Below are 24908 nucleotides of genomic sequence, written 5' to 3'. Positions count from 1 at the left end.
CGAAGTGTGATAAATAAATACCCATGTTCCAACTCATTTATCATGGCCCTATTGATTGTTAATCAATCAAGTGTATATCCAAAAGGCATTGAATTGAAGAAAAGGTACCCAATAGAGACCTCTAGGGCAGGTGACATCATGTCAGAAGGCAGACAAAGACTACAAGCCCAAAGATATATTCTATTCCAGTTGAATTCCACAAAGTAAGGTTAATAGTGCTTGTTTTGTTCTTGTTTACTGCATCATTCAGCATTCATGCTCAATAGAGAGGGTTTATATATAGAATCTCATTGATCAAAATAAATTTTGGATCCCTATACTTCAAAAGGTTGGGATGGTGGTTGAGGCAGCTTATAGCATGGGATTTGAGGTGGCTCATGTGATGGATTATCATGGATTGGTTTTTCTTCGTGATGACATATCTTGGTTGATGGAGCCTTCGGGTTTATTGTGTTATGGTGGATAATGTTGTTCATGGTTAACCTAGCGTGGCACTCATACATTTCATGATCTATTTACATCGACTTTTATTTATAGTGGAGTTTACAAGGGGTCACAGCTCTTAATGTTTATGGTAAAAAACCATTTTACCCCTTGACATTTGAAACCATATCATAGTGGATTAAAGTGTATAAACCCCCTTCCCTTTATCTAAAGTTTCACCATGTATATATGTCCATTTATAATAAAAGGGAACATATGATTCTATTCCAATATTGTAATTGCGAAGGGGCGAGCATGGTGGGTATTGCATCATGAGCTTTTATTCCAAAGCAAGAAGAAAGGAGCCGAGCATGGTGGGTATTGCATCATGAGCTTTTATTCCAAAGCAAGAAGAAAGGAGCCGAGCATGGTGGGTATTGCATCATAATCTTTTATTCCAAAGCAAGAAGAAGGGAGCCGCCAACTTTATGATCTCATGATATCCCATAGGAGGCATGCTTGATTAAAGATTATATGAAGCCACAACCATATGATTTTTTTTCCACGTGTTTTAAAGGGCACATGTGGAGGTAAAAAAACAGTGTTTTATTATAAACCTTTATCCACTCTTAAGATGGGTTAATACAATAGAAGAGTCATGAGTTATAGCTAGCATGACTAACTTGTGAACATAAAGCATATAGTTTCAAATTATGTAAAGTCGCCTTCACATGATCCAGAGTCTCTCATCATGGCCCACGAACTGGATTGAAAGGAGGCTATGCTATGAATATTGTGGCATTTTAGTCAAAATAAAACAAATTTATGTAGCAGCCTTGTATAAAATCAATACCATGGAGCCGTCAACCATCATTGAGCCAACCTTTTGTTGAGCTTTGTAGCTCAGAAGGTACTTCTAGTCTTGTGTCTTGACTAGAAGGACCTTGATTTGCATCGTTAGGAGATTGCATGCCACATGCAAAGTGTGCAAGTGAGTTGCACGCATGTTGATGTGTTGCATGTGACATGCATGAGATGTGCATGTAAGGAAAGCTTAATTTATGACTTGTACTTGAGTTCAAGAAGAGAAAGCTAAACATAGGATAGTTAACTAAAGTAATGTCACTTATCTTCAATTTAACTTGATGAGCTAATTTTGGTCGTCAATCCTAGCTTAGGAAAGTTATAAATTGAGCCGAAGTGATGAGGTTAAGACCAACAGTAGCACAAGATTGAGAGCATTTCAATGAGCGTGTGCTAGGTCCGGGAGAGTGCATTGAGGCTGGTGATCGTATTGTATTTTCTCAATTGGGCCATTATCCCTAGCACAAAAGCCCAAGTAGGTTCCGTGATTAATTTATAAATGAAGAATTGGTGATTGGGCATAAATCTATTTATGTGTGTGCGATTCAAATCGAGTAATTTTTTTATGTGTTAGGAATCGAGTCGTGTATTCGTTTCGCTTATTAATAGTTGGGAATCGAATACCAGGTGTTGGGTTCGGAAAGTCTAACATTATATCAGAGCTAAAACTTTGAATCGATCTTAGAATTACAAATCAGGGTTTGTATTAGATCACCGGAACCAGGTTGGCTAGGATCATATGAAAAAAATAATAATAATAATAAGGCAACGAGAGTTTTTTTAAAAAGGGGCCAAGAAGATTTTTTTATGGGCAATTCTTTTTCATGCAAAGAAAAAACGATACGTGAAAAAAAGGGCATGAGGCCCATTGTGGTTGTGGCCGACAGGCCTGATGGCTCACTAGTCACTGAAGCAACTAACAGCTGCCAAGGCGCAGGAGTGGTGGGAGGCAAACCGAAAGCCAACCAACCGCCAATCAAGTTGGTCGAATCAGTCGCTGTAGCGATCACCTAAGAGACAGCGAGACCAGCAATTAGGGTGTCGAGCAGGTCTTGGGGCAAGTCAACGGAGTTTGGAAGCCAGAAGGCCAACAGGCTACAAACAAAAATGCATTCAACAAACATAGATAGGCAGAGAACACACAGCATAGAGGGACATCGAAGGACAGCTGCAACAATTGTGCAAGGCCACAGGGAGCACGAGTGGCAAGAACCACTTGAGAAATTGAAGGACGCTGCAAAGTTCAGTCGTAGAGGAGACAGTACGCGTTAGACGTGACAATCGTGGTTGAGCTGGAAGTGCACCAGGTTGAACAGCATCATGAAAGTCGAGTGGTGGAGCCAGACTTGCAAAAGAGCTTGGTCAACGGACAAACATAGCACTTGGCGTTGGAGCATGTGCTGGGCAGCGTGAACAAAACTCAGTCGACAGTCATAGACAACATTCAATCAAGGTTTGTCAACCGATACAGAGTTGAGCCAAGTAACAGAACATAGCAAGCAGTCGGTGTTGCCATTGTAAAAACGACCCTAATTTTATAAGTTGCCATTGATTGAAAGCAAGAGGAGCTCATAGAGTTTGTTGCAAGGGGCTGATATTTTTTTGTTCAACAAAGGTAATTAAAAAAAACAATCGTTGCTAGACTATTGAAGTGTCCGGATAGCACCCGAAATTTCCAGTCAATAGGAAGCAGGCCCGTAGAGCGTGCAGAGGGTGAAAAAATGAATTGTTGGTCAGTTTGGCAGAGATGGATACGAGGCTACATTACAAGGACAAGTTGGACAGGCAAAGAAATTTTAGGCTATGGAAGGAGCAGATTGTTCTGTTATTTGAGGAGAAAGAGTTGTAGGACATCGTGGAAAAGATTGACCCAATTCCTACAGATCCTATATAGTTGGTTGAGTTTAATAAGAACGTGAAGGCCAAAAGCATAATCCTAGACTCCATTAGAGACCATGTTATACGGTATTCCTCATGTGAGGGGAAGAAATATGCCTATGAGATATAGGCATCCTTAACCAAGTAGTACCAGAGTACAAACCAAAACAAGAAGATGGTGTTCAAGGAGAAATTGACAAATGCCAAGATGCCTAAAAATGACACAATTGGATCATACCTAACTAGGATCACTCAGATTAGAGATATTTGGTAGCAGTGGGGCGAACTATTAATAGTGAAGTGTTGGTCAAATCAGCCTTGAGTGGCTTTCCTTTAAAGTGGGATGCCTTTATTGAGATACTTGTAGGGGACAGTGGACTATGGACTGGACTATGTGCAAGGGGATGAAGCCCACCTGATTGGCTACATGGATTTTGATTGGGCAAGTAATGCAATGGACCGAAAGAGCACCTCCGAGTATTCTTTCAATTTGGGCTCAGCAATTGTATCTTGACTCAATGCAAAACAGAAGCCAATGGCACTGAGTTCCAAAAAGGCAGAACACATGGCAGCTAGTCAAGCGAATTGCGAGGCCATTTGGCTTCGCAAGCTATTGGTGGATCTGTTTGGTAAGAGGTTGGAGGCCACGACGATTTACCGTGATAATTAGAGTTGCATCAAACTCTCAGATAATCCAGTATTTTATGATCGATCCAAACATATTGACATCAGATGCCATTTCATCCGAGATCATGTCCAGAGAGGAGCAGTGAAGCTGAGATACATTTCCATTGATGAGCAAGTTGCAAACATTCTCACAAAGTCCCTTATGAAGGGAAAATTTGTATTTTTTAGAGACAAGATGGTAGTGGTAAAGAACACTTTCCTTGTTAACAAGGAGTATTAAAGTTAGCTAGGATAAGTGTCTTCCACATTCGCTTGGGGCTAGCATGTGGGAGAGTATCCTAAAGGGGCTTGGGAAATCAATTAGCTTAATGAGATACAAAGTTATGAGACAAAGTGCACTCTAAGTGAAGTCAATGAAAGATTAAAACGCAATTGTTGGATCATGAGGGGGCTAATATCAGATCTCAGTCATTGATCTTGGAGGCTAGCTTGAAGGTTAAGAGCCACACTCATTTGGATTCTTAGGTGGCATGAATCCCAAGAGTTCATTCTTCAATTGTGAGGACAAACACGAGACCAAGAGGAGAGGTTGAGCTGAAGAGAAGGTGAAGACAGCAAGAGGAACACATTCCAAGGCAACTGAACACTAATTTCCAGACAGAAGAAGTGGCCCGCAAATCAAGGAAGAGTTACCAGCCTGAGAGAAAATTATAGCAACATTAAACAAATTGTACAATGCATTTATTAGAGATTGTAAAATCAATTTTGTACGTTGTTCATGGACAGAAACCGAGGCAAATTTCTAAGTTGGCTTGACATGCATTTTACTGTAGATTTGAGTTGTTTTCTTGGGCACAAAATTTTGGCACAGAATTTGAGGAGCATTTGTGGCCCAAATTTCGAGAAAAAGGGATGCTAATTCATAAAGATAAGTTGTTGAATTCTGTTGAATTTCTCTACTGTAAAGAATTTTCTGAGAGCTCAAAGAATAAGACAATCTCCCTCTTGCACTAGTTTTCCCTCCAAAGTTTTTCCAATGATAGTTTTTCCAAAAATTCTAAGTTTTGTTGATGAGTTTGTTCATAATTTGCTAATTTCAAGTTCAGATTTGTCTTTTGTGTTGCTGCTCATTAAAAACATACCTCTGTTGCTGAGTTGTATGCAAATTTTCAGAGTAATTTTTATTGGAACAGTTACCTGTGTGTAGACAAAGTGCTTGATGAAATTCCTACAAGAAATTTCTGAACGGTAGATTAATTTCTGAGTGTATTTTCTCAGAGTTGATTATGTACATGTATTGGCTATAACGACCTGTAGTGTAAACCTGTCCAGGACCCAATTCGCCACCTCAACCAACACTTCCAAATCAATTAGATAGTTGTAATATTCTAGGCCAATTTTTGCACTTGGGTTTTCATAGGAAACTCGGGTTTCAACAGAAACTTCTTACAATTATCAAATAAACCATAACATTAAGCATTACAATCCTTAAATTCACAAGGATTATGATTGACCATCAATCAACAAGGAAAGCAATTTAAGTACAATATTGTAACAACTCCAATGTTAAACAAATTTCAATTGAGTAGTAGCAATTACAAATTTAATTTTGGATCTTCCTATACTAACCCACAAACTAGAAGAGTAGATGTCATTAAACTTGGTCTCATAATTTTGATATATCATGTTGCATTTCTTCCTCTTCTTTATGCATCATAGTAGAGCTTTCTGGTTGCTTACTAGGTGTTTCCATTTTCTTGCTTCGAGTCATTTTGGAATCAAACAATGATATGTATGCTTCACTATGCCCCTTGAAACACTTCAAACTGATTTTTCAAACAAAACTTATGCAAATTTTTAAAAAATACACACATTTTTTGTGTTTTGTAGGAGCTCGATATTGAATCTGTTGTAGCTCTGTAATTTCGGATCTTCAAGGTCTGAACTTATGTTCTGTGGTAGCCCTCTAAGTCTTCTTTCCAACCCCACAAGTCAAACTAAGATTGGAGTCTTCAAGGAGTTATGCCCAATCTCCCACGATGACCTGAATATAGACTGGTTCAGTAGAGCGAACTTGTACAGAATGTCACGTGTCATTGTTTCGACCTTCAGCTCTGAAAATAATACACGACAAACTACAGTTCGTGCACTTTCAATCACTTTTTACAAAATTCAAATCCGATGCTCAAAGAGAAAGTTATGAATATTTTCCCTGGTCACCTATTTGAGATTGAATTATGGAGCCTGCAAAAACCCTAACTTCCTCAGATCATATCTCCATAAATATAGCGAAACAAGATCTAAAATTTGTACACGACGTTCACCAAGATTTCAGCTCCACGTGTTCGCAATTTCAGATTCATAAGCCTCGTAGAAACAAATTTATAGAGAAAATGCCAAGATGACCTGTTTGAAGAAGCGAAACCCTAGAATCCAAAGCTCTGATACCAAATGTTATGCAACCAGCTCACATAATAGAAGAAAAAATAGATCAACGACTTGAGAAATAGACTCTTCGAGGGGGCAACCTCCTTTACATCACATAAATGAATAATTCTTAGATGATACAAATGATAAGACCTCCTTGCTATATATTGGAGTGATCTGATAATCACCCTATGAGTGACTTCAGTTAAAGATTTATTAAATGAAGGTATTACAGACTCATATGTTGGTGTGTGTGCCTATGTTATTTAAGCAACGGATCGATTAGATTGCAAATACACAGACACTTGAAATGGAAAATAGTAGAGAAACACAGAGCAAATACAAGAACACAAGAAATTAACAAGGAGTTCACCCTATCCTCCAGGGCTACATCTCTGGTCCAGCTCTCAGTGGTGGCCTTCTTTTTATTGTGTCTTGAAGCAGAGAATTACAATGAAGGAGCTCAATATGAGTCTCCTGAAATAGATTGGCTTGGCAGGGTGGTTCTTGGATTCCCCAAACCACTAGAGTACACAGACTCTTTTCTTTGCCAGCTCTTTGACCTCTCTGGTCTGACAGATCCTCTCAAGGATGGCTTGAGTCTTTCAAGCTCTCTGGTGCTCGACGCTGCCTTTGGTCAGCTCGGCCCTTCTGTCTTCTTTCTACTTTTTGCTTCACTGGTTCTTCTCTTCTCTATCTTCTGTCTTCGATGTTCTGTCTTTCGGTTCCCGACTTCTTGGTGTCCTTTCTGTTCTCTGTTCATGGCTTTAAACCATTCGAGCTCATAGCGGTTTGATTCCTCTTCCACCTTCGTCGGATCGCCTACTTGTAGCTGCGCTTGGAGTTCCCTGTTCTCAGCGTCGTCATCAGGCTCACAGGGAGTGGCCACTTGTCCTCCCGTGAACTGCGCCAGCTTGCCTCGTCGGTTCAATTCTTCGGTTACGTCGTGGAATGAGTCTTTTGCCACCGTGGCGATCAATTCGGACTTCAAATTCTTTCATATCGTGGCTAATTCCCTCCTTAAATCCGGCTTCTCCATCGAGCGCGATCTCAGTCGTTAGATCTAGAGCCCCCAGATCCGAGGCCATTCGCTCGTTCTGCGCAATTGACTAGCTCGACTGTTAGCGCGCGATGAGTGGCGGTTTTCTCTCTCCTCCGCTTGCCACGCGTCGGGCGCTGAGTGGAATCGCTCCTTTTTCATCAAAACTGCTTACCGCCCATGGATGCCCCCGATCAATACCGTCAGTTTTTGGAGCAGGTCCCGCCTTTAGCGCTTAGCCTTTTGTCCCACGGTTTTCCCGGCTCCCACGCGACCGAGTGCTCGGGGCTTCTCCATTTTGAGGTTTTTCGCCCAGCGATGACTCCCTCTGTTTCCCGATCCGGGCCTCCCAAGGGCTAATTTCGCCTCCCGCGCAGTCTCCATGGGCCTCGGTCAGCGCGCTTTGACTGAGGTCCTCGTCGTTCCACGCTGGCTGCCACTGCCACTGGTTTAGAGGTGTTTTTTATCGTTGTTTTAAATTCTTTGAAGTCTGTCCCGACCTGGTACAGCCATGGCTCTGTTAATCATTCTTTATGGATCCAATTCGGATCACGGCCTTCCCACTGAAAAGCTTTTGGACCACCAAAAGTTGGTTTTCTTTCAAGCATCGACTAAGTGAGGGTACTGTTGTCTCACTTGCCCAATCTCAATCCACTTTGCACTGCTCGGCTTCAAACCTTTGAGTCCAATTCTAAGGTACTCAACATCTCCTCTGCGCGTTGTCCTCACCTTCCTGTCCAAGACTGTGTCTTCCTGCAATTCATTAAAATATTCAAGTAGCAGGTCATCAATAGAAGGCAATTGACTTTGCTCTTCGGGATCTTCAATCATTAAAAGTTCAAACAATCTCAAGCAATCTGCATTTACGACTGAGTAGATGTGCATGTAAGCTAGTAGATCAAGGCGAAAAGCGTTTTCACCAATCTTCTCAAGTATCCGAAAAGGTCCAAACCTAATAGGCTTTAGCTTTTTACCTTCACCTTGCATCCTGTCCTTGTTGATATACAGGAAGACCTAGTCACCAACTTGGAAACTATGCTCCATCCGATGCTTGTCATGCTTTGCCTTGTATCTGGCTTGGCTCTTTTCCAGCTGTTCTTGTACTGCCTAGTGGATCTCCTGGATCTGTTCAATGAACCTAGTTGCCTTGTCCACATCACTGTGTCCATCAACTGTGGTATCTTTACCAAAGACAAAATCTAAAGGAGATCTTGATATGAAACCAAAACAGGTCTCAAAAGGAAATCTCTGTGTAGAAGAGTGTTTTGCTCTGTTGTAAGCATGTTGCACATAACATAAGTGTTCATCCCAAAGCTTAGGATGTTTGCTGCAATATCCTCTGAGTAACTAGATCACTGTCCTGTTAACTACTTCTATCTAGGCATCGGTTTGTGGATGAAAAGCTGTGCTTTTCTTCGGTTGGGTGTCCATCAGCTCCCATAGACTTGACCAAAACTTCCCCACAAATCGGGTGTCTCGATCAGATACAATAGAAGTGGGTAATCCAAAATGAACCCATACATGTTCAAAGAACAGTTTTGCAGTTTGTTCAGCTGTAATCTGTTTATTACAAGGTATCAAAATACACATTTTGCTAAACCTATCCACAACCACATACAGATAATCATGACCTTTCCTAGATTTAGGCATTCCTCCAACAAAATCCATGGAAACACTTTCCCAAGGGTGAGAAGGAACTGGTAATGGAGTGTACAAGCCTAGTTTTCTATTGCTGAGCTTGCTTTTAGCACACATAGTACACCCTCTTACATATCTAGAAACTGTCTCATTCATTTTCGGCCAATAACAAAATCTTTGCAGCTGTGCAACTGTTTTACTTACCCCAAAGTGACCTGATATCAGAGAAGTGTGTGCCTCTCTAATTATCTTTACTCTCTCAGTTTGTGGAATGCAGAGTTTCCCACAATGATATAAGAGTCGGTCCTTCATATGATAATCCAATTCTTCTACCTTTTTGCCTTGACTCAAAGTTGCATATACATCTTTAAAATCTATATCTTGAGCATATTGTTCAATGTAGCTTTCATGTAGTACAGAATTATGCTTAAGTATAGTAGATGCATTTATAATGGGTCTAGACAACATGTCTGCAACTTTGTTATGTATGCCCTTTTTATATCTGATGACCAAATGAAACTGTTGTAGAAAACCCATCCACCTGTAATGTCTTGATTGCTGCAACTTAGTTTGGGAGTGTAGATATTGAAGTGGTTGATTATCAATATGTATTATTGTCTCTTTGCCCATTAAATAATGTTTCCACTTTTTCACACTCTAAACTAATGCATACAATTCTTTATCATATGTACGATAGTTAACTACTGCAGAATTAAAAGTCTCGGAATGATAACATATGGGTTTACCGTGTTGTGTCGACACTGCTCCCATGGCATAGTCACTAGCATCTGTTTGGATCTCAAATGGTCTTTGTAGATCAGGCAGTGCTAGTACAGGTGTTGTACTAATCTTTTCTTTCAAGGTGTCGAAGACTTTCTGATGTTTGCCTCCCCACTGAAACACCCTGTTCAATCCTGTCAAAGCATGTAAGGGAGCTACAATTGAGAAAAAGTTAGAGATAAACTTCCTCCAATATTGTGCTACTCCTAAGAAGCTTCTCACTTCTGTAGCAGACTTGGGTTTAGGCCAGTTTACAATGACTACCACTTTAGAGGGATCTATTTTCAATTCACCACCCCCTACTATATGACCCAAATAATTTAAAGATGTTTTGCCAAATTCACATTTTGAGAGTTTAACATAAAGTTTTTCTCTTTTCAAAACATCTAATGTCTGCTTAACATGCTTTAAGTGTTCCTCCCACGTTTTACTAAAAATCAAAATGTCATCCAGATACACAATAACGAAATCATCAAGAAAAGACCTGAGTACAGCATTCATTAATCTCATGAAAGTAGCAGGGGCATTGGTCAAGCCAAAAGGCATAACCAGCCACTCATACAATCCCTACTTTGTCTTGAAAGCAGTCTTCCATGCATCTTGTTCTGCAACTCTGACCTAATGGTATCCATTGTGCAAATCCAACTTGGTGAAATAAACAGCTTCTTTTAATTGATCTAAAAGATCATCTATGCGAGGAAAGGGATAACGATTTTTTATTGTTATCTTATTCAATGCTCGGTAGTCAATGCACATTCTCCACGAGCCATCTTTCTTTCTCACCAAAACGATTGGTGACCCACATGGTGACGTGCTAGGGCTGATGAACCCCTTCTCGAGCAACTCCTGCACCTACTTTTTGATTTCAGCTTTCTCTAAAGCAGATAACCTGTACATTCCAATATTAGGCAATGGAACATCTTGCTGCAAAATAATATCATGTACTATTTCCTTTTTGGGTGGCAGACCTTTAGGTTCCTGAAACAGGACATCATACTCTGAAACAATCTTTTCTATATCAGTTTGCTGCTTAGCATTACAGCCCTCAAATACATTGGTTTTATCAGGTTTCTTTTCCTTTACAACCATTAATAAGAATTGTTTGCATGAATTTATCATTCTTTTCCTCTGCCCTGAGTTTATGAGAGTATAATTATTCTTGAGCTTATGAGCTCTTACAAAGTATTCGATTCCATCTTTAACAAGTAGATATTTGTTCTCAGCTCTATAGAAAATGGTTTTTCTATCATACAAGTAAGGACTCCCTAAAACAATTCCACATATATCCAAAGCAATTATGTCTAACTCAACCTCATCTACAAATGCTGACCCAAAAGAAAACTTGAGTTTGCACTGTCTAGTCTCTTGTAGTTGTGCTTTATCATTCAACCATCCTAATGGGTATGGTTTCTTGTGAGGTGTAGTTGCTAATCCCAATTTCTTTACAATGCTTCAGAAATCAAATTTACTTGTGAGCCACTATCAAACAAAGTATCAATCTTTTGATGTTTGGAAATAACTCGAATATGGAAAAGCTCGTGTCTTTTTCTCTCATGTTCTTCATCAATAACAGATTGAGCAGAATTACTAGTAGATGCTTCAGAATTCTTACCTTTTATACCTGTGGCTGCAATGATTATTTCATCTCCCAAGTCTGACCCCAAATCTTTCTGAATAGTTGCAGCAGTCTTCTTCTTCCTGCCCTCAGACTTCTTAGGTCTAAACTCTGGATGCAAAATCCAACAGTGCTCATCATCATGCCCATCCTTTTTACAGTGAGTGCATGAGGCTTTCCCTTTCTGTGCAGTGTTAGCTTTCCTTGCTTTCCACTTTTGCTTTTTTTTCTCCTTCCAACTGTAGAAATTTTTGTTTTCCCACCCCGGTTTTCAGTTTCTCCTTATTTCTCCCATGTAGTTAAATGCCCATTCCCATAACCATACATTTAACAGACTGAAAAAAATAAATATTGCTGAAAACACAAATTCTGAAAATTTTTCAAAATGCTGGAAATTGCAGAATTAAAAATCAGCAATCAAAAACAACCATTAAAACACATTAAAACACTGATATTTTTGGTCAACTTGACCCTGGAAAAACCCCCTACAACTCTTGGGGAAAACCAGTTTGAGAGCTCTTCTTTATTTCTGAAAATTGTCTTTTTACAGTGAGAATTATTCAGCGAAAAATCAGCAAGCAAATTTACAACTTATCTCATTTCCCGTGCCTCACAGCAATCTGGAAATTACAGCAAACAGAACAGCAATAAATGTTGTACGACCTCCGTTTTGTGTGCAGAAAAATAAGCAAACTGCTCATCGATTTTTGTGCAAAAATCTGTCTTTCACTATGTGCTGAATCAGCTGTACAAATCTGCTCAACTGCTGCCTTGGAATGTGTGCCAAGCTGCTGTCTCCTTCTCCTCCCTGCTCAGAAATCTCTCTTGCTCTCTTGCTCTCCTTCTCCCAATCTGCTCATGAAAAAATGAATGACCTTTTCCTCCTTTTCCTCTTTTAATATAACTCCAAGTGACTTTTGGGTGATCCAAGTGACTTTTGGGTGATCTCTAAATCCAATGGCTGAAATAGATTTAGATCAATGGCTGAGATTAAATGCTCATTTAAATCTCACTTTCTATTTTTTAATTCACCCCACTTTAATAAAGACCCACTTAGTCATTTATTTCCAAAGTCACTTTTCCTTTCTAATTTTTCATTTACTTTATAAAAGTTACTTTAAAATTAGACTTAGTAACTTTATCACTTAAAGTCACTTTTAAATTAGATTTAACTTTATAAAATTATAAAGTCACTTTAGGAGAAAAATTAAATTCTTTTGGACACTTTTCCCTAGGCCAAAGATCAAAGCCTAAGGGAACCACCTGTCCTCCGGTACCAAATTTCAACACTCCCTCTTACCGAGGAAGGTGTTCCTCACCACACCCATCTTGTCTCTGAAGTAGACATGCTTGCCCCGTGGTAAGGCTTTGGTAAGGATATCTGCAACCTGCTCATCAGTGGAAATATACTCAAGCTTCACAGCTCCCTTCTGAACACAGTCTCTGATGAAATGATATCTGATCCCGATATGCTTTGACCTGTCATGAAATACTGGATTCTCCGTGAGTTTAATGCAACTCTGATTATCACAGTAAATCACTGAAGGTCTCAATGGCTGACCAAATAAGCCAAACAACATCTTGCGAAGCCAGATAGCCTCACAACTAGCTAGACTGGCTGCCATATACTCTGCTTCCGCTGAACTCAGTGCTACTGACTGCTGCTTCCGGCTGAACCATGACACTACTGCTGAACCCAACCCAAAACAGCACCCTGAAGTGCTCTTCCTATCAGAAGCACAACCTGCCCAATCAGAATCAGTGTATCCTGCCAATCTCACTCCATCTCCCTGCCTGTAGTCCAGACCATAATCCACTGTCCCCTGCAAGTACCGCAAAATGTGTTTTGCAGCCACCCAGTGAACCTTCCTAGGCTCACACATAAACTGACTCATCGTGTTGACTGCAAAACAGATGTCTGGTCTAGTGTTGACCAAATACATCAAGGAACCAATCAGCTGTCTGTACAATGTGGGATCCACCAACTCGAAATCCGAAGCATGAAGCTTCTTCCAGTTGGTGATCATCGGTGTCGACATGGGTCTACAATCCTCCATGTGGAATTTGCTAAGGATGTCCACAATATACTTCCCCTGCCCCAGGAAGAAATGCCCCTCCTCCTGCCACACCTCCAAACCCAAAAAGTAATGCATCAAGCCGATGTCCTTCATCTCAAACTCCGCCGCAAGATCTCTCTTGCAGTGCTCTATGAGTCTCTCTGCACCTGTAATGATCAAGTCATCCACATACAGCACCAGAATGAGAGGCTCCTCACCAATCACAATAAAGTAAAGGTTCGGATCTGCCTCACTCTTTGTGAAACCCATCCCCTGCAAATATGTATCTATCCTGGAGTACCAAGCTCTGGGAGCTTGCTTCAGGCCATAAAGGGCCTTCTTCGGTCTGCACACATGGGACTCCTTCCCATGCACCTCAAAGCCCTGTGGCTGCTCAATGTACACCTCCTCCTGTATGAAGCCATTGAGAAATGCGGTCTTCACATCCATCTGGTGGATCTTCCAACCCATCTCTGCTGCTATCGATATAATGGAGCGAATCGAAGTATATCGAGCCACGGGAGCGAAGGTCTCCTCATAATCAACTCCCTCTACCTGGGAGAACCCTCTAGCCACAAACCTCGCTTTGAATTTCTCAATGCTGCCATCTGCAGCATGCTTTACCTTGTAAAGCCATCTGGAAGTAACCACGGATTTGCCCTCAGGCCTCGGCACCACCTCCCAAACATCATTCTTCATGATAGAAGAATACTCCTCCTGCATGGCCTCTCTCCAGACCTGCTGGCTAGCTGCCTCCTCATAGCTAGAAGGCTCAGAGTCAAGGATGCTGGTAACCATCGCCATATAGCTACAAAACCTCTCAGGTGGTCTACTCTCTCTGACCGGCCTCTTCGGCTCAGCAACAGATGTGGCATCTCTCAAGGTGTCCTGAAGCCACTTGGGCTTCCTCTTCCCTGAGCGCACCTCTCCCACCAGAGAATGAAACTCCTCCTCCTCAACATCATCAGTAGCCTAAACTCCTGACTGTCTGTCTGCTGTCCTCCTGCCTGCACCTGAACCTGTAGAAGCTGAGGTACCGTGTGAACTGTCCATTAGTGGACTCCCTAGTGAACTGCTCTGTGAACTGCTCTGCATGCTGCCCGGAGCACCACCCCTCTGGCTCGATGAGCCACTGCTCACTGACAGACCTGACATCCTCATAGATGTACCTCCTGATCCTTCTGATCCCTGCCCACTGGATCCCTGCGACTGACTCAACTGCTGCTGAGGGTCTGGCTGATCCAGATACTCCAACTCCCGTGACCTCCTAAAGGCCCTGTCCTCCTCGAACTTCACATCCCGTCTGACAACAACTCTCCTCTGTGCAGGAATGTAAATCCGAAAGGCCTTTGAGATCTCACTGTAGCCCACAAAGATACCCTTCTCTGCGGTGGGCTCTAGTTTGGTCCTCTTCTCCTTGGGTATATAGGAGTATGCAATGCATCCAAAGATATGAAGATGACCAAGATCAGGCTTTTTCCCAGAGAAAGCCTCCTCCGGAGTCATGTGCCCCAAGGCACGATGCGGACTCTTGTTCTGCAAGTAAACAGCTGTGTTGCAGGCCTCTGCCCACAAGAACAATGGCAACCCCTGATCATGTATCATGGCTTTGGCAGCCCCTATGATGGATCTGTTCTTCCTCTCCGCAACCCCGTTCTGCTGGGGGTTGTAAGGAACAGTGAACTCCCTCCTAATGCCTGCCTCCGCACAATAATCAACAAACTCTCCAAGGGTGTACTCTCCTCCATTGTCCGACCTCAGGGAATTGATCTTTCGACCTGTCTGAGTCTCCACAAGAGCTCTGAACTCCTGAAACCGCTTGAAGACCTCACTCTTGGTCTTCAAAAAATAAATCCAGGTCCTCCTGGAGTGATCATCAATGAATAAAACATAGTACTCATATCCACTCAAAGAAACATGAGACATCCGACCGCTCACATCGGAATGAATCAAATCAAGTATCCCCGTCGCTCTGCTGTCACTGCTGGGAAAAGGGGATTTGGCAAACTTGTCCATCGCACAACCTCTGCAAGTATCAAAGTGATCAGTACTGAAATCTGGCACACCTGTAGTGATCTCCCGCAATGTCCTCAAGGCTCCATGATACATGTGTCCCATCCTGCGGTGCCAAATCTCACACAGCTCAGAACTGCTAGCTCTGTTGTCGGTACTACTGCTCAATGCCAAAAGGGGCTGAAATGCAAACTTGTACACCTTTGCATGGCGTACACCTATCACTCTAGCTGAATCAGCTGGAGCGCCCCTGGGATACATCAACACCTGTCCTCCCCTGAACAGTACCTCATATCCTCTGTCCTCCAAAGCTGAGACGGATATGAGGTTCTTCCTCATCCCTGGCACATAAAGAACCTCTGACACCTTCAAGGGAGGTTTGGACTCCCTCTGAAATGTCATTGTCCCCAACCCGACTGCTCTAACAACTCTGTCATCACCGAGTACTACCTCAATATCAGTGCCACTCTCTGAAAGCTCTGAGAAGTACTCACGGACTCCTGTCATATGACGTGAAGCCCCACTGTCCACATACCAGATACCTGAAGATGCTCCGCTAATCGAGGGAAAAGCATGCTCCCTCTGAACCTGTGTGGCAGGTGATCCTGCACTAGAGGACTCACACGTAGTGAACGCAAACTCCCGGTCAAAACGACCTGCAAAGTCCTCAATCTCTGCTGAAGCTGCCACGTCCTGGTTCTTCCCCTTCTTCTTCTTCTTCTCTGGACACACAACTGCATAGTGTCCCATCTTCTGACAATTCCAACACTTCACCTTGGAATAGTCCTTCTGTGTGTTCCCCTGTTTACCTTTACCTTTGCCTTTGCCCCCACCACTGCTTGTGGAAGCCTGCTTCTTCCCTTTGCCTTTCTTGCCTCCTGCCATCAGTGCTACATCCTCATCCTGCTCAACTGGCTTGGCTGCCCCAAGCTGACCTTTCCTGATCTTTGTCTGAATGCAATCATCCCAAAACCTCTCCCATGTGGGAAGGGTCTCACGTGCACAAACCCCATCAGCAAAGTTCAACCATGAATGGGGGAGGCCATTCACTACAATCCGCACCAACTCAGTGGGTGGAATGGCCTCTCCAATCGCTGCCAACTCATCTCTCACATTGGTAATCTTTGTGAGATATCCAGCTGCACTATCATTACCCATCTTAATGTTCTTCAGCTTCTCCTTTAGGACCATCTTCCGGTTCTCATTGGTACTCTGGTAGAGATTGGACAATGTTGTCCACATCTCATGGGCATTGATCTTTCCTCTCACATGAGGAATGCAATGGTATTTGATTCCGTCTAGAATCAGCCTCTTACCCTTATTGTTCTTCTTTTTATACTCAGCCAACTGAGTAACATCAGTGGGCACAACAACAGGGTTCTGTGCGGTATGCACCATGATATCCCAGACTTCTGCCTCCTCAAAGATACTCTGCATTCTCTCCTTCCAAACACTGTAATTTGTATGTCCATCCAACCTATCCTCCACCCTCAATCCCAATGACATCCTGCTGTCCTAAAACTGAAAAATAGCACTGCTGTAGTAAAGATAAAACTACTGTTTATGAAAAAATCAACTTGCTGGAATTTTCCGAGTGAAAAATCAGCAACTGTAATTTTTCCTTTTGCTGTCCCAAACTGCCCTTCAGCACTCAAGCTCTGATACCATGTAGAAATTTCTGTTTTCCCACCCCGGTTTTCAGTTTCTCCTTATTTCTTCCATGTAGTTAAATGCCCATTCCCATAACCATACATTTAACAGACTGAAAAAAATAAATATTGCTGAAAACACAAATTCTGGAAATTTTTCAGAATGCTGGAAATTGCAGAATTAAAAATCAGCAATCAAAAACAGCCATTAAAACACATTAAAACACTGATATTTTTTATCAACTTGACCCTGGAAAAACCCCCTACAACTCTTGAGGAAAGCCAGTTTGAGAGCTCTTCTTTATTTCTGAAAATTGTCTTTTTACAGTGAGAATTATTCAGCGAAAAATCAGCAAGCAAATTTACAACTTATCTCCTTTCCCGTGCCTCACAGCAATCTGGAAATTACAGCAAACAGAACAGCAATTAATGTTGTACGGCCTCCGTTTTGTGTGCAGAAAAATCAGCAAACTGCTCCTCGATTTTTGTGCAAAAATCTGTCTTTCACTATGTGCTGAATCAGCTGTACAAATCTGCTCAACTGCTGCCTTGGAATGTGTGCCAAGCTGCTGTCTCCTTCTCCTCCCTGCTCAGAAATCTCTCTTGCTCTCTTGCTCTCCTTCTCCCAATCTGCTCATGAAAGAATGAATGACCTTTTCCTCCTTTTCCTCTTTTAATATAACTCCAAGTGACTTTTGGGTGATCCAAGTGACTTTTGGGTGATCTCTAAATCCAATGGCTGAAATAGATTTAGATCAATGGCTGAGATTAAATGCTCATTTAAATCTCACTTTCTATTTTTTAATTCACCCCACTTTAATAAAGACCCACTTAGTCATTTATTTCCAAAGTCACTTTTCCTTTCTAATTTTTCATTTACTTTATAAAAGTTACTTTAAAATTAGACTTAGTAACTTTATCACTTAAAGTCACTTTTAAATTAGATTTAACTTTATAAAATTATAAAGTCACTTTAGGAGAAAAATTAAATTCTTTTGGACACTTTTCCCTAGGCCAAAGATCAAAGCCTAAGGGAACCACCTGTCCTCCGGTACCAAATTTCAACACCAACTTCTAGATTTCCATTCTTTCCTCTAGCTTCTAGATGAGTAGCTTGTACAAATACCTCATCTATACTAGTGGGATTAAACATGAGGATGGTATGCCTCATGTAGCTGTGTAGACCACCAATGTACTTCAAAAGAGTCTCTAGTGAGTCTAATGAGATCCCTAGAATCAATGCTCTCTTTCTAAATTCTTGAGTGTACCCTTGCACACTTTGCCCTTTCAACTGTCGAAGAGTTTGCCAACTCATCATGGCTTGTTGCATGTAGGCTAATGGATAGCACTGCTTCTTGATTGCAGAAACAAAATCACTCCAGACAGAGATAGTCTTACCATGTCTTTTCATGTCAGCTTGGGTCCTCCCTTCCCACCAAACCAAGGCAATGCCTCCTAGGCATAGGCTTGCCAACTGAATTTTGCTTTTGTCTGAATTGATGTTCTGTACTCTGCAATACACATCAATTTGTCTAATCCAATTTTCCAACTTTTCAGCATTTAACTTTCCATCATTTATAGGCAAATCGAATTTAACATCTAGCTTAATCAAAGATGCTTTCTTATTATGCACAGGGCTATTAGGAGGTGTGAGAAAGTTTTCCTCTTTCCCTTTTCCTTTTGAGTGGTCATGGGAATAAGACTCGTCTTCTTCTTTGTCTTGTTTAGAACCTGATGAACCTTCATCCTTATGCTTTCTAAAGTCCCTATACATTTATTCTACCATAGACTTTATAACTAGGAAACTCTCCATGAATTGAGGGTCTGGCCCCACAGAACCTTCCTCTGATATTGTCTTCGGAGGATAGACTCTCCCAATTTCAGGATTAGTCTCGACCAACTCTCCTTCTCCTAATTTGAGCTTTGATCTAGTGAGCATTCAACAGCTAAACCAACACAACTTTGTCTAACCTTACAGCCTAAAGCTCTGATACCACTTGATCTGATAATCACCCTATGAGTGACCTCAGTTAAAGATTTATTAAATGAAGATATTACAGACTCATATGTTGGTGTGTGTGTCTATGTTATTTAAGCAACGGATCGATCAAATTGCAAATACACAAACACTTGAAATGGAAAACAGCAGAGAAACACAGTAAGCAAATACAAGAACACAAAAAATTAATAAGGAGTTCACCCTATCCTCCAGGGCTACATCTCCGGTCCAGCTCTCAGTGGTGGCCTTCTTTTTATTGTGTCTTGAAGCAAAGAATTACAATGAAGGAGCTCAATATGAGTCTCCTGAAACAGATTGGCTTGGCAGGGTGGTTCTTGGATTCCCCAAACCACTAGAGTACACAGACTCTTTTCTTTGCCAGCTCTTTGACCTCTCTAGTCTGACAGATCCTCTCAGGGATGGCTTGAGTCTTTCAAGCTCTCTGGTGCTCGACGCTGCCTTTGATCAACTCGGCCCTTCTGTCTTCTTTCTACTTTTTGCTTCACTGGTTCTTCTCTTCTCTATCTTCTGTCTTCGGTGTTCCGTCTTTCGGTTCCCGACTTCTTGGTGTCCTTTCTGTTCTCTGTTCATGGCTTTAAACCATTCGAGCTCATGGTGGTTCAGTTCCTCTTCCACCTTCGTCGGATCGCCTGCTTGCAGCTACACTTGGAGTTCCCTGTTCTCGGCATCATCATCAGGCTCACAGGGAGTGGCCACTTGTCCTCCCGTGAACTGCGCCAGCTTGCCTCGTCGATTCAATTCTTCGGTTACGTCGTGGAATGAGTCTTTTGCCACCGTGGCGGTTAATTCGGACTTCAAATTCTTTCATATCGCGGCTAATTCCCTTGTTAAATCCGGCTTCTCCATCGGGCGCGATCTCAGCCGTTAGATCTGGAGCCCCCAGATCCGACGCCATTCGCTCGTCCCACGTGGTTGACTAGCTTGACCGTTAGCGCGCGATGAGCAGCGGTTTTCTCTCTCCTCTACTTGCCATGCGTCAGGTGCTGAGTGGAATCGTTCCTTTTTCATCAAAATTGCTTGCCACCCATGGATGCCCCCGATCAATACCGTCGACTTTTGGAGCAGGTTCCGCCTTTAGCGCTTAGCCTTTTGTCCCATGGTTTTCCCAGCTCCCACGCGACCGAGTGCTCGGGGCTTCTCCATTTTGAAGTTTTTTGCCCAGCGATGCGCAATTAGCGCTAATTGCGCATCAAAAACTCCCTTTGTTTCCCGATCCGGGCCTCCCAAGGGCTAATTTCGCCTCCCACGTAGTCTCCATGGGCCTCGGTCAGCGCGCTTTGACCGAGGTCCTCGTCGTTCCACATTGGCTGCCACTGCCACTGGTTTAGAGGTGTTTTTGATTGCTGTTTTAAATTCTTTGAAGTCTGTCCCGACCTGGTACAGCCATGGCTCTATTAATCATTCTTTATGGATCCAATTTGGATCATGGAGTCGTCACAATATAATTAGAGCCTACATAACAATAATAACGTAAGGAAAAAACAATAACAATACTGGGCTTCTATGAGGCACAACAATAACAATATGGGGGATACATGGGCATAATAATAACAATAGGGGACTACACTAACAATAACAATAAGGGGGATACACTAGTATTATAGGGACCTAACAGGTGCACTAGTTCCAAGTCACTTTATTCTTAATCAAAGTGCAACATAATGTGATCAGGGTTAATTCCAAGGTGTAAGTGGACATCTAGTGAAGCACGGCACCTAGACGATTGTGCTAAGAAGATGGCATCAGAAGATAAGTGGATGAAGATGAGTGAAAGAACATGGACAAATGGCTAGGGTACATGCATAACTAGCCTCTCAAATCACTGCAAGCTCAACCACTTCCTCAACATTTGTGCCAAGGATGCATGATTGAAAAGGTAGCATGTGTTAGTTTGAAAAGGATCTAAAGATGACCAACAAATTAGTGAGAGGGAAACCATTCACAAATAAGACCATTTTTAATTGATTTGCCTTAACATGTGTGAGAAAGAGGCAAGGTTACATGAACATTAAGTTGTATTCCCTAGTAAAACTTTATTCTTTTTCTTTTTTCTTTTCTTTTTTGCAACTTAGAGAATGGGGCCTCAATTAAGCTTTATAACCCATGAATAAAATAAGGCCATAATCTAGCACTCAACCTAACGTTTGGGTTCAATTAATCAAAAGTAAAAATATCCCAAACCACTTTGGCATGTAAAAGAAGCCTTAACGTTAAGGCTCTAATACCAATTGATATGAGCACACAACATTAATACATAGGATAACGAAAAGAATAAAAAAGTCAATCTAGAGTCGAGACTACAAGCATGCAAGAAGAAAGGAGATTGTTGTGATGTACACATTTGGTATCTTCATTTGTATATCTATTTATAAACACTATAAAATTGTTGGGAGAGAGATCAAGTTTGACAACGTCTCCTAGAGTTACAATAAAAGTATATGTATTTAGGTGGATGATCGAGTGTAACCAAACCCCTTACAAGTTATGTACAATGAAATAAGAAAATTAAAACGAGGAGTGAAAACGCATAGAGAAAATATATACCTAGTGAACCAGCATAAGAAAATAAAGTGCGTTAAAGATTAGTTCAGCACAAAATAAATGTAATTTGAAAATTACCATCAAAAGTCGCATAAGCAACTTACCATTCTTGAATTTTCCAAGTCTTCAGTGGGTCTATAAGTACTCTTCTAATTCTATGAGATTTAATTCTTTTAATTCTATCATATTTAACTCTTTCTTGATATTGTAGATTAGCTACTACATTCGTGCTCAAATCATACTTGTTCAAGTAGCTGACTTGACATACTCGCACTCAACAACTACATTGATCGAGGACCTGAGGTTTTAGGTGCCCGATTTACCGCAAAACTCTGTAAGTTGTTTTTAAACAAATTAAATACATCCTAAAACTCCTCATTAGAAGTTGAGGAACATACTTTAGACACCCAACACTGACCAAAGAGGCAAAACCTGGAATGTGTGTAAAAATAAATGGTCATAAAATATTGAAAGGCCAATAGAGGCATGATTTTATTGTTAGGTGGGATGGTGATATTCCCACACCCAAGTTCAAATCCCTTGAGATATGTTTTGCCCTCATAGGAAGGTCTCACCCATGCAAGCAAGTAGTTTCGGGAGATTGTGGTCAGAAGCAAATCCTAGACGAATTTAGTGGAATAGATAACCCCCACTTACAGCGTCCGAGGCTTAAAGAGTGTTGTACAACAACTAAAATCCACTGTGAATTCTCATAGATTGGAAAGGGGAAATATTTTGGCATCGCAGACAATGTCGCCCATGCAAGCAAGCCGCTTCATGCGGTTGAGGCCAGAAGCATGTACTAGACGAATTTGAATAAATAACCCTTACCTGCAGCGTTTTAGGCTTCTTGGCCGAAGGGATTTTTCAAAAGTATTGTACTCCGGCTAAAATCCACTATGAATTCTCCCAGATTGAAGAGGAGTTGTGGCATGCCCCACACACAAGGATATTCAAAAGCATATTGTCAAAAAAAATTATAAAATTATCTACATTCTGAACAAATTAACTCCGAGTAATTTCGAGCACTCTAAAAAATAGAGAATTCAACTCACTGAAAAAAATAAAAAGAGTTTATGAACGTTAGTAAGGAGTTGGTACAACCTTCTAGCAAAGATGCGACAATAAGGAAACATGAGTTTTCAGCTCAATTACTTGCAGAAATTCATTTGAATTGTGCGAACATATACACATTGAAATGGGCCAAATACTCAAAAGAAAACTAAGAAAACTTTGAGATATGACAAGGAAGCTGAAAAGCTCTAAGGAAGCAACATAGTAGTGGAGAGACATATTCCCTAAAATTAGAGACAAGAAAGGGCAGTACCTTGGGCAGCACTTGAGGATCTGTGGTGGCAAAATTCAATCTGCAAGCCTTCTACACGTTTCATAAAGAAAATGTGTCTGTTAGGAAAAACTTCACCCACAAACTTCTCTAGTTTCTCTAGTGGATGGATCGTAGAACTACAGAATGGTTCCCGTCAATCGCCCATCCAATAAAGATTTCATCACAATAGAAACTTTAATGGCATCAGCCCTGTGTATAACACAAGGTTATTGTCAATGCTCGTGGTGGTGGGCAATTTTGACTTCACCAACACATAGGCGAACTATATGTCGTCAATATTGACATCAATAGCCAATTGCCAGCCAAATAAGACTGTCTATTGTAGAAATACGTTGGATTGCGACCAACTGTGACTAAAAATGTTCATAGCCCTTTTCACGGCTTCGCTTGTGACTTAGCGAAGTCATGAAAACGGCTATAAACATTTTTAGTCACAGTTGGTCGCAATCCAGCGTATTTCTACAATAGGCAGCCTTATTTAGTCGGCAATTGGCTATTGATGTCAATATTGACGACATATAGATCGCCTACGTGCTAGTCAAGTCAAAATCGCCCACCACCATGAGCATTGACAATCGAAAAGGACTTTGTGTTATGCATAAGGTTGATGTCATTGAAATTTCTATTGTAATGAAAACTTTATTAGATGGGAGATTGAGAGGAACCATTCTGTAGTTCTGCGATCCATCCACTAGAGAAACCAGAAAAGTTTGTGGGTGAAGTTTTTCCTAACAGACGCATTTTCTTTATGAAACGTGTAGAAGGCTTGCAGATTGAATTTTGCCACCACAGATCCTCAAGTGTTGCCCAAGTTACTATCCGTTACTGCCCTTTCTTGTTATCACCCCAAGAAACTCTCCTAGGTTGTATCTCGGAGATGCTCGGGAACATTACAAACTGAACTTAATGTTGGAAATGGATGAATGGAATGAATGATGCTTGTTCAAGCCAGATAACCACTTCTACTATGCTCAACTCCAAACATGGTTGAACACCCCCAGACTACAAGGCTTTAGACTACCAATTACTCACAGTTTAAGGAATTGGTGAATATGGAGAACACTGACCACACCAGCAGATGCACAAGACCATGTGATAGCCAGCTGCAACCAGTAAAAAAGGTCTGCAAATCTATTTCCTAATGCGCAGACAAAATGACAGCTCTCTGGCACTAAGATAACAAAAACCTGCATAACACATTCAATGATACATACTAGACTTCAACACAGAGGTAGGATGACAGCTCCTCTAATGCTAAACATCAAGAGTACATGAAAAATGCATAACAGGCACAGCCTAGAACATAATAGAAGCGGAAAGTGAGCAATTAACAGCGAAAGAAGCTTGTATTAGCTGAAAATGAAGACCAGACGCTGCAAGTATCAAAGTAGTTACAGTCTCCTGAAGTTGAACCTTACATCAAAATGACAACCATAAACCCTGATTACATCTTGTTTGTGGATATATATAGAGTTTGAATACAAAGGCACTCGATCGTTCTAAGTATGGAGGGGTCATAATTGACCACCAACCGCTTTAATTGTCTGGTAGAGTCTCTGCTGCAATCTGTTTGTTTCAATGAATGAATCTGATCTTTTATGATACTCTGTTGTCCTTCCTAAACAGGTGAAGTGTTGCATGAAAGAAGCTCCATAACTGATAAATGCTCTGATCTGCTCGAGGCATGTCCTTTTTCTTCTCGGCCATTCTTCATGTTAAATGCGGTTGTTGAGGATCTATTATGCTGACTGCTGGATACTGGCCACCTTCCTTCGGATGCATGTAATGATCGGGGCGAGAGACGGGATATCAGCCATTGGATCACGTGGATCGATGGCGGGGATCGTTTTGCAAAGGGTATCGGGAGATATGGGATCGGGATGGACGAGGGCATTGGATTAAATACGGGCGGATCTAGATCCAACGATCATCGGGGGCGGAAGATGCGCGGGGATTATCGGCCGGGGAAAACTATGCAATATGGAAAAT

At 41.5% G+C, this 24908-nt stretch overlaps 1 protein-coding gene across 2 annotated transcripts in view; it reads right to left on the bottom strand.

The window, feature by feature from the left end:
* The window catches only part of LOC149197234 (phosphomevalonate kinase, peroxisomal-like), a 304989-nt gene that overhangs the window by 262206 nt on the left and 17875 nt on the right, over positions 1-24908 (bottom strand). The window lies entirely within an intron of this gene.

Source organism: Pinus tabuliformis, chromosome 2_2, assembly GCF_031772625.1.
Source record: "Pinus tabuliformis cultivar Carrire ecotype Pingquan chromosome 2_2, CPIR1, whole genome shotgun sequence".
Classification (NCBI taxonomy): Eukaryota; Viridiplantae; Streptophyta; class Pinopsida; order Pinales; family Pinaceae; genus Pinus; species Pinus tabuliformis.
Note: the sequence above shows the minus strand (reverse complement) of the source record. Positions and strands in the feature narration are given on the sequence as shown.